Source organism: Bos mutus, chromosome 9 (genome assembly GCF_027580195.1).
Source record: "Bos mutus isolate GX-2022 chromosome 9, NWIPB_WYAK_1.1, whole genome shotgun sequence".
Classification (NCBI taxonomy): Eukaryota; Metazoa; Chordata; class Mammalia; order Artiodactyla; family Bovidae; genus Bos; species Bos mutus.
The window spans coordinates 75,439,369-75,454,039 of NC_091625.1; positions in this window are offsets into that span (position 1 = coordinate 75,439,369).

Sequence of the window (14,671 nt, forward strand, 5' to 3'; positions counted from 1 at the left end):
GTCATTCCATCATTAAAGGGCACTAGGTATCTGTCACAAGGTCCCCACAGTCATGCCAGTGCACCCCTGAAGAAAGGTCACAATTGGTACTATGCAGAACTCGCTGCTGAATTCAAATCAGCAGCAATTAGGGCTTTGGATACTGTTGGATTCATATTTTCATTTCTTCTGGTTCAAGGCTCAGGGCACACTGACCCACTTCCTACATGATCAGAATGTTAAAGCAAAATTTTCTACCAGCGTGGGCCCTGGGTGCTTATAAATTTTTCACTTTCACCATCTGATATGCATTGGGGCAGTAAACTAATTTTTACATCCTAGATCTTGTCTGAGATCAGACTTTAAATTGAATCATCTAGGTCACTTGCAGAACCAAATTTCCCCCTCACCTTTACAATGAAAGATGGGTGAAATGTTTGTAAAACTTGGGCAGAGGATGAACCAGGATGCTCAGTAAGCATGCAAAATCTCAATGGTAGGTAGAGATTGCGTAACAGAGAAGTACCCTTGCAGTGGTGGCCCACCCCTTCAGTCCCCACTGGGGGAAGGGGTGCCAGTGAGTGGTAGCCGTAGGAGGGTCAATGACACCCTGCTCTTTCTCAGAGACTTTGATCCCTGCCGAGCTTCCCTGTAGGTGGAGGAGAATGATTTACAGAGCCCACTCGACAGGGCTGCCTTCCATTAAAAGCAGCCACTCCTGACTCACCCGTGCCTGCATCCCTCCACATCTGGGTCAGAATAAGAACTAATGGGTAACTAATCCAACTGAAGTTACAATGGAGACCCTGAAACCATCAGAGCTTCAGCTGGAATTCAGCCAGGACACTCAAACAAACGCTGCATTTATTCCCAGCTTGGCACCTTTCTGAAACCCAGTAATCACAGTGAATGTCTTAAAACACCTGCACACAGATCAGCAGAAGCAGAGTTAGTGTGCAGGCAGCACGGGGGTGGAGGGCTATTCTTTGCCTCCATCTCCTGGGTGTTGGAAATCATCAAAGGTAAACAAACAACTGATAAATACTCATACGGTGGTTATCTTGATTATATGTGATTTTTATTTTCCCCTTTATAATTTTCAAGTTTTCCCTCAAAGATTTGTACAAGGTGAATGTATTAATTTTATAATCAAGAATAACTGTTGTCTTTGTAAAAACTACAGAGGCACGAGTAGCATTTATCATGGTACTCAGGGTGGGTGTTAGTGAAGACTCAAAGAGTGTTTGTAGCAAGCTTTTGCTGGGGGCTCTTCTAACTAGCAATAAGCACAACACATTTCAGGGTATGTAATTTTTAAACATAGGCCACTGTGAGACTTTGCATGAATTGCAAGAACTAAGGTTTTCACCAAGGATGAGTGGCAGGAGGAAGTGAGGATGGTTGGAGAAGACAGTTAAAGAATACATGTAATATCAATGAATGAATGGATCAGGGAAATTGATATATATGTGTATGTGTGTGTGTGTGTGTGTGTAGAGTGTGTGTTAGTTGCTCAGTCATGTCCCACTCTTTGTGACCTCATGAACTGTAACCTGCCAGACTCCTCTGTCCGTGGGATTTTCCCAGGCAAGAATACTGGAGAAGGTTGCCACTCCCTTCTACAGGGGGATGTTCCCAACCCAAGGATTAAACTCAAGTCTCCTGCATTGCAGGTGGATTCTCTACCATCTAAGCCACAGGGAAGCCCATATATAACCTTAAAAATGACAGAAATTTTCATTTGCACCAACATGAATGAACCTGGAGAGCATTATACTAAGTGAAATAAGCCAGATAGAGAGAGAAAAGTATTGCCTGATCTTACTTATATGTAGACTCTAAATAGAAAAACAACAACAAAAAAAAAACCCAAAAAGTGAAACTCATCGAAAAAGAACATAGAATGAAGTTGCCAGGGGCTGGGAGGTGGAGAAAACAGGTAGAGGTTGGTAAACAGATACAATCCTGCAGTTTTAAGATGAATACGGTCCAAGGACCTAAAATGTAGCATGTAATTCTAGCTGATAACCCTGTATTGTACGGCTTAAATGTGATGAGAGAGTAGAACTTAAATGTTCTCACATGCAGACACACAAAAATAAATGTGTGAGGTGGTAGATGCGTTAGTTAACATTATGGGAATGGGAGATTTTTTCACAATATATAACATATCAAATTATCACATTGTACACTTTAAATATCTCATAATTTTAATATTCAATTATACTTCAAAGAAGCTGAAAAAAGAAAATTGCAGTTTAAAAATTGATATAACAGGGTATCTTGTCAAAGGCAATAACTGTGATAATAATAATAGCTAATACTTTATATAGGCCTAGTTCGAAGAAGTTTACATGTATTAAGTCACTTAACACTGGTAACAACCCTATGAAGTATACCATTGTTATTCCTATTTTACAGATGAAGAAGCTGATACCCAGAGAGGCTAATTAACTTGCCCAATCTCACACAGCTGCTGCTGCTGCTGCTAAGTTGCTTCAGTCATGTCCGACACTGTGCGACCCCATAGATGGCAGCCCACCAGGCTCCACCATCCCTGGGATTCTCCAGGCAAGAACACTGGAGTGGGTTGCCATTTCCTTCTCCAATACATAAAAGTAAAAAGTGAAAGTGAAGTCGCTCAGTCGTGTCCGACTCTTAGCGACCCCATGGACTGCAGCCTACCAGGTTCCTCCGTCCATGGGATTTTCCAGGCAAGAGTACTGGAGTAGGGTGCCATTGCCTTCTCCACTTACACGGCTAGAGGGTCTAAAATGGCAAATCCGAATCTCTAATCCAGACCTCTTTTCTAATCCGTGTATCACTCAACTGGTAGGTCACTCCAACTGGATATTCCAAGGGCATTTAATATTCAACATGTTCAAATTGAAATCACCGTCGACCTCCATGCTATATAATCTACTTTTTGTTTCCTATTCAGTGAATGACATCAACAGGTCTGTCATTCAGGTCACAAACCTCAGGTTCTTTCTCCCCCTATTTCTCCTGCCTCCATACTCTTGCCAGTGGTATCCTCTTAACATCTTTTCTAAGTTCCCCGTGTCTGTACCACTTTTTCTGTCATAGACTTAAGTCATCACCTCAAAATCACCCAGATTATTGTAAATGCCCTGTGTATTGCTTTGCCCATCTCCCATCTTGACTCCTTCCAATCCTATTACCACAGTTTTCTAGAACATCAATCCTTTCATATCACATTCTTCCCTTAATTTTGATTGGCTTCCGAACTTCTTACAATAAAATAAAAGTCTGTGTAGTTCTCTAACTTTATTTCCATGGTTACCATATGCTATAATATTCCATACACTTTGTTTCTTTACAGGCTCTTTCTCTTGTCTAGAATGTACTACTGTCTTCTGGAAGAGTTCTATTCATTTTCTAAAATGCATCTCCACTCTCGGGCTTTCTCAGACACCACCCTTCTGATCCGAGGCAAATTAATATCCTTCCTCCATGTTCCTGCCCTCTAATGTCCATCTAATTCATGTCTGCTATTCCCTCTTCATCCCATGTACATCTAAATTATACTCGGGTTGGCATCCAAGGAGACAGAGTTGTATCAAATGTGTCAGGGAGCTAAGTTATGACTCAGGGGAATCAGTTCCGAGAGAAGGGAATAAGCTTTGAGCCCTGCAGGAAGAGAGGCCAACAGTGTCCAGCCAAAGATTCCCAGGAAGTAGAAGATTTCCTAGGAAGTTTATTCAAGATATATTGGACAAACCTTCAAAGAGAAGATTGTAGAAAACTGAAAAGAGATCTAACTGGTAACAACTGGGGGTGTGAAGCAGTGCATGACTGCTCCCATCATTGGGAGAACTATCATTGTGGAGGAGTGAGTAGTCTATGCCAGTTGGGGGGATCATCAACAGTCCTACCCACTGAGTGTCTTGCTTGACAACTCAAGCAAGAGACTGTGAAATGTTAGAGTAACTACGTTTGTCTATTGTTCGAAACATGTTTGTTTGAATTTTTTCCCCCATTGTTTTTGAGAAGACTTCCTTGGGATTTCTTAGGTGGTGCAGTGGTAAAAAGCCCTCCTACCAATGCAAGAGACATGGGTTGAGAAGATCCCCTCAAGGAGGAAATGGCAACCTACTACAGTATTCTTTCCTGGAAAATTCCATGGACAGAAGAGCTTGGTGGGCTATAGATCTTGGGATCGCAAAGAGTTGGACATGACTGAGCACATGTGCACTTATAATTTAGGGATTTGTTGCCAGCCTATTGCATTCGGTAGGAGAGATGTTAACCCAGTATTCTGACAAGGACTTACACCAAGAGGAGTGTCACTCTCTATGCAAAGCCCTTCTGTACCATGATCCTCCCTGACGCTGCAGTCACAGTGTGACTTGAGGCAACTAGAGTTCTGTGTCTCCTGATTTCTCCCTAATTAGCCTGATACAGTAACTTCGAATTCCACAAACCTACACTCTACCCCGGAACTAGAAATAGCCTCCAAAAACTCTCATGCCAAAATTAAAATGCTATAGGAGAGGACTAACAAATTGGCATTTAAGAACATGCTAAACATGAATTCCTCAGCTCTGCTTTACAAATGATTACTTAACATCCCTCAAGAGCCAGGAACCATGATAGTTGCCAAAGATACAAAGATGTGGTCCCTGTTCCAGAAACTGAAGAGGCTTCAAGCCTAAGAATAAAAGAGTTTAGCATGGGTTAAGTAGTAAACTGGAGATCTGCACACAGTATGAAAAAAGGTGATTTCAGCTCAAACTTCTATGAGAAGATCTCCCAAAGATTGCTTCTGAGCTAAACGTGTCTGAGTAATCTGAGGAGAGGTCCCTGCAGGAAGTGTGTGTGTTTGGTGGGGGAGCTGGGGAGTGGGGTTTAGAAAACGAAGATCAGCAGTATTGTCTGTGGAACCCTGTGAGAGGGCTAGGGACTGAGGGAGAAAACTAATAACTAAACTACTTGTTGAAAGTGACTAATAATGTCACTTCTAATTGGAATGTGGGGGAAAAAGTACAGTTATCTTATTTGGATGACATGGAAAGGTCATTGAAACCATTTTTTTCTGAATAGCATTAGTTGCTGGCGTGACTTCTGACCCACTAGGGTGATTCTTTCTGGTAGATGGAATAATAACCAGTGGTCATTACAGTTCATGTTGGGTATAGTTGCCTAGAAATAGTGAAGTTTTTCATTTTTACCCTGGGCATCATAGGTCTTCTACAAGATAGTATTCACAATTCTCCCTGTTACTTTTCCTGTCTTGATGAAGCATTTGCAAATTTTGCACTTTGGCAGAATAGAAGAATTGACTTCTCAATTTACATAGTTGACTTTATGCATATTTTGAAACTTTTCTATGAGATATTCAACAAAGGCCCCTTCCAATCTCTCCTGTGTTACAATTAAGATCACAGATATTTGGTGTTTGAATGGCCTCAGAGTAGAAGTTCTCCACCAGGCAGGGTTATGGGTTGCAAGCAACAGAAACTGACTCTGGCCATGTTAAAGAGAAAAGCAATTACATGACAGGATGTCATTGGTTTACCAAATAATGGAAAGCTGGAGACAAATACAAGACTTAAAAGTGGGCAAGAATTGAGGCATCTCTGGAGAAAGAGCAGAAAACATACCATCTGCCCTTTATTGGAAATAGTCTCGTCAGGACACTAGCAGCTTCCCTGTTGCTGCACACTGCCTCTGACACCTCTGAACATGATCCAGTTTCTCTGAAGGGATCCTAATGATTCCTTCCATGTTCACAGATTCCTCCAGATTTAGAGTACCCAGTGGCTAACTTGAAGTCACAGGCCCATTTACAGAGCTCCTGGGAAATTGTAAGGGAGGCCTTTGCTCTTTCTTTCTACCTGGCTTCCCTAAGGCTCAGTGGGTAAAGAATCTGCCTACAAAGCAGGAGACCCAGGTTCAATGTCTGGGCCAGGAAGATCCCCTGGAGAAGGAAACCCACTCCAATATTTTTGCCTGGAGAATCCCATGGATAGAGGAGCCTGGAAGATTACAGTCTATGGGGTTGCAAGAGTCAGATATGAGTGAGTGACCAAACCACTTTAAACCACCATCAGTGAGGAGTAAAATGTGGTATCTCTCCAGTATAGCACATGATTATGGGGATTCCTCCCAAAGAGCAAGGCCTTTGGATATAGACTGCTTGCTGTAAACATATCCATGAACAATGCCATGGATAAAAAGCAGTTAAGGCCTTACAGGGACTCTCAGAGCTCGGGGCTGAGTGTCTTTCCAGCAATAGCTTCAGGAATGGTTCTAATACAAAGTCAGGTGGAGGAATTCTCAAGTAGTGTTGCTTGTATCTCCTTGGACGTGGGCATCTGGGTACAGGGCAGTTTAAGTAACTGCCTTCACAGTGTACTAAAAATCACTTTCCATTCAATAAGAGCTTAGTTACTAAGCACACAGACCTACCCTTGTTTCATTAGAAAGAGATCTTTTCCACGAGGCTAATTAGATTCAAGTCAAATAAATCTGGTGAGGTCACTGCACCAGCCTCCCAGTCAAGCTGCAAGACACCTATTGAGCTGGAGGGTCCATAGGCCAGGTTCCAGATGAAATCCTAATACATACATCTGTTACAAAATGAAGATCACAATGTGTTTAATTTCATATTCTGCTATTTTTACTAAACATTAAATTAGATTACCTCCAGATAATTGACTATTTTTCAAAAATGTGATTTTTAGTAGCCGTGTGAGAGTAGCAAGTGATATAATTCAACATACAGTAACTGGGGCAACATGATGTCATGGAATAAAGGTGGGTCATAGACCTGGGAAAGCTGAGGACTGACTTATGGCTCCTTTTATGAGCTGTGTGACTTTAAGTAAGACATATCTATTCTCTAAGTCTCAACATTCTTATCTTTAATGTAGAAAAAATAATGGTCTCTGTATTACAAAGTTGTAATACAAATTAAATGAGATAATGCATGTAAAGTGCTTTGCATAAGCCTAGCATGAAGTTAATGGCTCCTTAAATAAGTTATTATTAATAATTGCAATATTGATACTGTGCAACAGTGTTACTTCATTTCTTTGCAATATTGATGCTGTGCAAGAGTTCCGCTTCATTTCTTCTACATGTGTGCATTACAAAAAGACTTGTATTTGAGTCTAAAGTGGACCTAAAGGTCCGAACAAAATTTAAAGTGACTTTCTGAGTCACATTTTGCATTAGACCATAACTCATAAAAGAACTTGCTGTATAAACCTAGTCAAATATCTTGGGCCAAGCTATAGAACAATATTATTAGGACACAAATACAGCATTCAAAAACCAAGATCAAGGCATCTGGTCCCATCAGATCAGATCAGATCAGATCAGTGGCTCAGTCGTGTCCGATTCTTTGCGACCCCATGAATAGCAGCATGCCAGGCCTCCCTGTCCATCACCAACTCCCAGAGTTCACTCAGACTCATGTCCATTGAGTCAGTGATGCCATCCAGCCATCTCATCCTCTGTCGTCCCCTTCTCCTCCTGCCCCCAATCCCTCCCAGCATCAGAGTCTTTTCCAATGAGTCAACTCTTCGCATGAGGTGGCCAAAGTACTGGAGTTTCAGCTTTAGCATCATTCCTTCCAAAGAAATCCCAGGGCTGATCTCCTTCAGAATGGACTGGTTGGATCTCCTTGCAGTCCAAGGGACTCTCAAGAGTCTTCTCCAACACCACAGTTCAAAAGCATCAATTTTTTGGCACTCAGCCTTCTTCACAGTCCAACTCTCACATCCATACATGACCACAGGAAAAACCATAGCCTTGACTAGATGGACCTTTGTTGGCAAAGTAATGTCTCTGCTTTTGAATATGCTATCTAGGTTGGTCATAACTTTCCTTCCAAGGAGTAAGCGTCCTTTGATTTCATGGCTGCAGTCACCATCTGCAGTGATTTTGGAGCCCAGAAAAATAAAGTCTGACACTGTTTCCACTGTTTCCCCATCTATTTCCCATAAAGTGATGGGACTGGATGCCGTGATCTTCATTTTCTTAATGTTGAGCTTTAAGCCAACTTTTTCACTCTCCACTTTCACTTTCATCAAGAGGCTTTTGAGTTCCTCTTCACTTTCTGCCATAAGGGTGCTGTCATCTGCATATCTGAGGTTATTGATATTTCTCCCAGCAATCTTGATTCCAGCTTGTGTTTCTTCCAGTCCAGCATTTCTCATGATGTACTCTGCATATAAGTTAAATAAACAGGGTGACAATATACAGCCTTGACGAACTTCTTTTCCTATTTGGAACCAGTCTGTTGTTCCATGTCCAGTTTTAACTGTTGCTTCCTGACCTGCATACACATTTCTCAAGAGGCAGATCAGGTGGTCTGGTATTCCCATCTCTTGAAGAATTTTCCACAGTTTATTGTGATCCACACAGTCAAAGGCTTTGGCATAGTCAATAAAGCAGAAATAGATGTTTTTCTGGAACTCTCTTGCTTTTTCCATGATCCAGCAGATGTTGGCAGTTTTATCTCTGGTTCCTCTGCCTTTTCTAAAACCAGCTTGAACATCAGGAAGTTCACGGTTCACGTATTGCTGAAGCCTGGCTTGGAGAATTTTGAGCATTACTTTACTAGCGTGTGAGATGAGTGCAATTGTGTGGTAGTTTGAGCATTCTTTGGCATTGCCTTTATTTGAGATTGGAATGAAAACTGACCTTTTCCAGTCCTGTGGACTTTTTCCTGCCACAGGACAGGACGGGTCCCATCACTTCATGGCAAATAGAAGGGGAAAAAGTAGAAGCAATGACAGGTTTTATTTTCTTGGGTTCCAAAATCGCTGTGGATGGTGGCTGCAGCCATGAAGTTGAAAGATGCCTGCTCCTTGGAAGGAAACCTATAACAAACCTAGACAGCATATTAAAAAGCAAAGACATCACTTTGCCAACAAAGGTCCATTTAGTCAAAACTTTGGTTTTTCCAGTAGTCACGTGCAGATGTGAGAATTGGACCTTAAAGAAGGCTAAGTGCCTAAAAATTGATGCTTTAGAATTGTGGTGCTGGAGAAGACTCTTGGGAGTCCTTTGGACTGCAAGAAGATCAAACCAGTCAATTCTAAAGGAAATCAACCATGAATATTCATTGGAAGGACGATGCTAAAGCTGAAGCTCCAATACTTTGGCCACCTGATGCGAAGAACTGACTCATTTCAAAAGGCCTTGATGCTGGGAAAGACTGAAGGCAAAAAGAGAAGAAGGTGGTAGAGAATGAGATAGTTAGCATCACTGACTCAGTGGGCATGAATCTGAGCAAACACCAGGAAAAGATGAAGGACAGGGAAGCCCGGCATACTGCAGTTCATGGTGTCACAAAGAGTCAGACACGACTTAGTAATTGAACGAACAACAGCAATAACAAATAAATTAGATATTTTTGACATCTCCACAATGTCAGAGTTAGAAGTGACCAAACTTTATTTAACTACATGATGAATCACTGACTCTGCAGACATTTGAGGCATAAATTTATAAAGATGCTTGTTTCATGGATTTTATTTATGCATTTTTTTTCATTTTTGGCAAAATCCTGTATATTAGACCATGGATTAGCAAATTTTTGTCTATAAAGGGCCAGATAGTAAATGTTTTAAACTTTGTGGAACAATGGGTTCTCTGCTGCAACCATTCAGTGGTGCCACTGAAGAGCTGAAAGAGTCAGTAGACAAGAGTAAATAAATGGGCATGGCTGTGTTCCAATTTACCTATTTATAAAAAGACGTGGTAGACCAGACTCAGTCTTTTTGCCAACCTCTCTACTAAATACAAAACCCTTGACTTTGTGGAGCCTGCAGCCCATAGAGGAGGCACGTATTGTGTGAAGCAGAAGATATTAGGTGTTATGTCAGAAGTATGTATATTATAGAAAAGGCATGTCAACAGACCAGCTTCTGAAATAAGAGGATTGATATGGGCTAAGAGATCCTGAAACTCGCAGCTCATCTTCTTGGGTAGAGGGTTCAATCACTCACCATTCATCAGAATCGCCAGGACTGTTTTACTTTACTTTATGGCACTGGTGTTAAACCTGAAGGATGTTAGACTGAAAAATTTGCTTTATTTTAAATACAATAATGCTTGACCATGTTTCTGGGATGTTGGTATCTCTTCAGGAGATTTGTATCACAATCTATATTCATTATGCTGTCATTATCTCAATAATTTCTTTTCATGGGTAAGCATTTTTTTTCCAAAAGGATTGCTTATTAAATTAAGATGAAATGGCAATTAATCTAGAGTGTTATCAAAGACAGGAACGTGCATTTGTCGGAATCTCTTTATAAACATCAATGGCCTGTTAATGTACTAATATTTAGGAGGGCAACATGATAAAAGGCTTCCTTGCCTCTGTTAGCTCATTTTGTATTAACATATTCCTATCACCAGTTAGGCAATTAACAGAGACTAAAGGAACACTAATTGTAGGCTTCTCTGCCAATGTGCTGGGTCAACTTTTATTCCTAGGAGCTCGCTTAATCAATTTGTAATAATTATAAGTGGTACAAGTGGGGGAGTTTCTTTGAAAAACAAGACTAGTGACATTGCTATAGAGACTGAGCTTAGAAAAAGTCATTTTCTTTAAGATATTGTAAAGCAAGCACTATGGGGAGATGGAGGGACAGGTCAACAAAATTTTCAGAAAGAACAATGCTGAGAATATAAGAGGTATCCAGTTCTTCCCAGATGATGATTCTGGAGAAAACAGCTGCAATACAGCTAACCAGTTGGTGAATTTATACGTAAACTGCTGCCTTCCAGTCACATACAGTGAAGTTCCTATGAGTTGGTTAAATTAACATGTTTGTCTTGGCCCTTCCCACCCAGTTCAGGAAGGTCATGTGTACTTTCTTGGCTTATTTTGTATTGGTTGCCCCATTTCAATGAGTGAATATTTTTGAAAATATTCTCTTTGACTAAAAGCAAACTGGAATGGAGTCCATGACGTAAATTGTGGGAGAAGAGAGTTGAGGACTTCCTGAAACCTTTGGTGCAGACAAGACAATGGAAAGAATTTAGAGCAAGTCAAGTGTCAGGAAGAGTGAATAACTGGGACATGATCACAGCACCAAGGTGCAGAAAAAAGTTCTGCGACTGTCCTATTAACATACCAGATTTGATTTGACTCCATTATATTTCATCAAATAGTTTAGAAAGCCCCCAGCATAAAATATCATCATAATTGTAATCATATATTTGGAGATTTAACGTGCACACCATAATGTACCATTAGTTACACAAATAACTAATAATTTGCTAATGACAATATTATGTTAAGTCAGTTTAGGGGCAATTAAAGTGAATGATATTTACATATGCCTAATGAATCACAGTCGATGGCAGATTAAGAGATTCTAATGAATATTCATCCAGACATTCGCAACCAGCTTCACAGTTTATAAACTGAATTATGGTTGATTTGCCCTTTTAAAAATGAATATGTGAGTATCTTCTGCATGGTGAGAATGAACAATTGGGCCTGACTGTAAAATTTTTTTAAAGCAATGTACTGGTCAGAACACAAAACATTTTTATGCACTCTCATACCCTCGGCTTCACTGTTCTTTTTTATATCGCGGATCAGTGTTGATGAACTATCTCCATTTTCATTCTAATCCATGACATGAAATATAGAAATTGTTTACTATAAGATTAAATGGAATTCAAGTTTTATGCAGCCCCACTGAGGAAATAATTACAGGTAGTTTTTGCCATTGAACAGTGAAAACAAACTATTTTTTCATGCTCTAACCATCCTCATGCAACTCAGAAGGCTGCTTTTGTAGCTATACTTTGTCATGATAAAATTGGGGTAGATTTACTATCCTTTCAACTTGGTCATTTTAGAAACTCATAAAACAAACAAACAAAAGCACTTTACTTTGGCCCTGTGAATATAGGTCAGGACGGAATAGGTTATGGCTTGAACATTCACTTTCTCCTAAAAACTACAACATTTTCTGCTTTTATTAGCTGTTCCTTATAAATATTGTGAGTTCTTATCCCAGTTGCAAAGATGAAGGCCAAACTCTTTGTCTTCCTCAAGATCCTATCATAGGTCCCTGAAAGAACAGATATATCTACAGCTACTGTTTCTGTTTAACCTTAAATTAGACAAGATGGTCTGTCTGCTGTTTCAGATTATAAAGGTGTTTAGTATTACTGGCAATTTTTTTCTACCTGGGAAGTTAGAGGCCAGAACCAAAGCCGTCTTGGTTCCGGAGAGTGTAGTAAGACACAATGAACAACGATGTACTTGATGTCTGATCCATATAAGATGTCAAACCTGCATTAAAAGAACTAGAGAGAGCAACCTTCAAAAACAAACAAGTGTTTTAAAGGCACAGTGATAAACTTTGAAGTGGGGATTTAAACTTTGAAGTGGGAATGTTTTCACATGAACTGTAATCATTTCATTGACATTGACATTGACATTGAAGTCACTCAGTCGTGTCCGACTCTTTGCGATCCCATGGACTGTAGCCTACCAGGCTCCTCCATCCATGAAATTTTCCAGGCAACGGTGCTGGAGTGGGTTGCCATTTCCTTCTCCAGGAGATCTTCCCAACCCAGGGATTGAACCCGGGTCTCCCGCATTGTAGGCAGACGCTTTACCATCTGAGCCATCATTTCATTACATATTAATAAAACTTAAAAGCTAGTTAGTTTGATGCTTGTCAGAAACAATGATGTTCTACTTTTCGAAAACAATGTCAATAGAGTGTATTACTGATAGGGTAAGGAAGGGACTTCATTCTCTTCCTCTCTCCATGTCCCCGGGTGTTCATTTTTTTCAGGTACAGTTTGGCACTTTCAAAAGTTTTATAAGTATTCCCTCAGTCTTATAAATCTTAATCTGTAAATCTTACAAGTATTTTACAAGGAAAATAATCAATGTGACATTTATATTTTTAGATTTTTGTATAAGGAGGAAGGAATCGGTGTCTTAGAAGCAGCCTGCTGTCTCACTGGGCAGAGTACAAAGCACCCAGAAGCCCTCTTCCAACATGTTTCACTGGCCTCCTTATAGGGTCTAGATGATGGCCATTTAAGCCAGATTAAATACTACATAACCCGAAAGAATAACTCATTGACAAGTCTACATGATACTATGGATTGGTATGTCTGATTGAACCAGTCTCACCCTTCATTGATCTCAGTCCAGGGTTTGAAGGAATGGCTCGGAGGACTGATATGTATACTGGGAGAGTTCAGGTACTAGGCTGTTCTGGAAAGCAAGGGCTTCCCAGGGGCCTCAGTGGTAAAGAACCCACCTGTCAATGCAGGAGACATAGGTGACATGGGTTCAGTCCCTGGGATGGGGAGATCCCCTGGAGAAGGAAATGGCAACCCACTCCTTGCCATTCTTGCCTGGGAAATCCCATGGATAGAGGAGCCTGGTAGGGCTACAGTCCATGAGGTCACAAAAGAGTTGGACACGAGCATGCATGCAAGCATCCAGCAGGAGACTCTGGGCAGCCTGGCAACTGAGCACCCCCAGTGAATCCTCAAAACCAGTGAAGGTACTCTAGGAACCCATGGGGTTGGTGAGGAGACAGAGCAGTCCCAGAGTTAATCCACCTTCTGCTCATGGCAGGATCACTTTTCTGCCACCATTTTATATATATTGGGGATGAACAGAGGTCTCATTCTGCAAACTGTGGTGTTACTTGAAGGTAAGTGAAAAATGCAAACAACACCAATAGCAAAAGTGGCAGAAGTGTGAAAATGATTTGTATAAAGAACACTAAGAAAAGAAAGGTTGGATATAAGGAAAACTTCTAGGTTTATTTTACTTGGAAGAAGTAGGTAAAAATAAAATATACATACCTTCTTCTCTATGACAGTAAGGAATCTCTAGTCATCTTGAAAAAAAATAGTCTTCCTTCTCAATTTTTCCCAGATGCTCTCCTTCAGGGAAGGATATGGACCTTTCAGTTATGGCCATTATTACCAATCCTGCGCGCACACACACACACACACACACACAGAGTTTCATAGCTTTAAGCCATTCCTCCTCTTTGTCACATCCTTCCTTCTTACTTTTCATTGACCTACTGGATGCTGTGGGCTAAGATGTCAAATCTTATCTTAGGATTTGAGAAGCAAGTTGTTCACATCAACTTCCTAAACAAGTTTTATTTTTATCTTATTGCATTTTCATATAGCTCAGCAAGGCAGTATTTAGTGAGCTCAACTTTGCTTCCTGATGGGGCAACTTTTCCTGAAGGTCTTATTTTAAAATGAGAGGATGGTAAGAGCATGTCAAAAAATGAAAACAGCTATGGGTCACGTAAAACCGTGGTCCACATGAGCAAACCTGGGACACATTTATGAATTTGGGCAAAGTTACGTTCCAAATTCGGAGAAGGCAATGGCACCCCACTCCAGTACTCTTGCCTGGAAAATCCCATGGATGGAGGAGCCTGGTAGGCTGCGGTCCATGGGGTCGCTAAGAATCGGACATGACTGAGTGACTTCACTTTCACTTTTCACTTTCATGCATTGGAGAAGGAAATGGCAACCCACTGCAGTGTTGTTGCCTGGAGAATCCCAGGGATGGGGGAGCCTGGTGGGCTGCCGTCTATGGGGTCGCACAGAGTCGGATGCGACTGAAGCGACTTAGCAGCAGCATGTTCCAAATTACAGAGTCACTGGCATTTTGAACAGGCAAAATAGATAA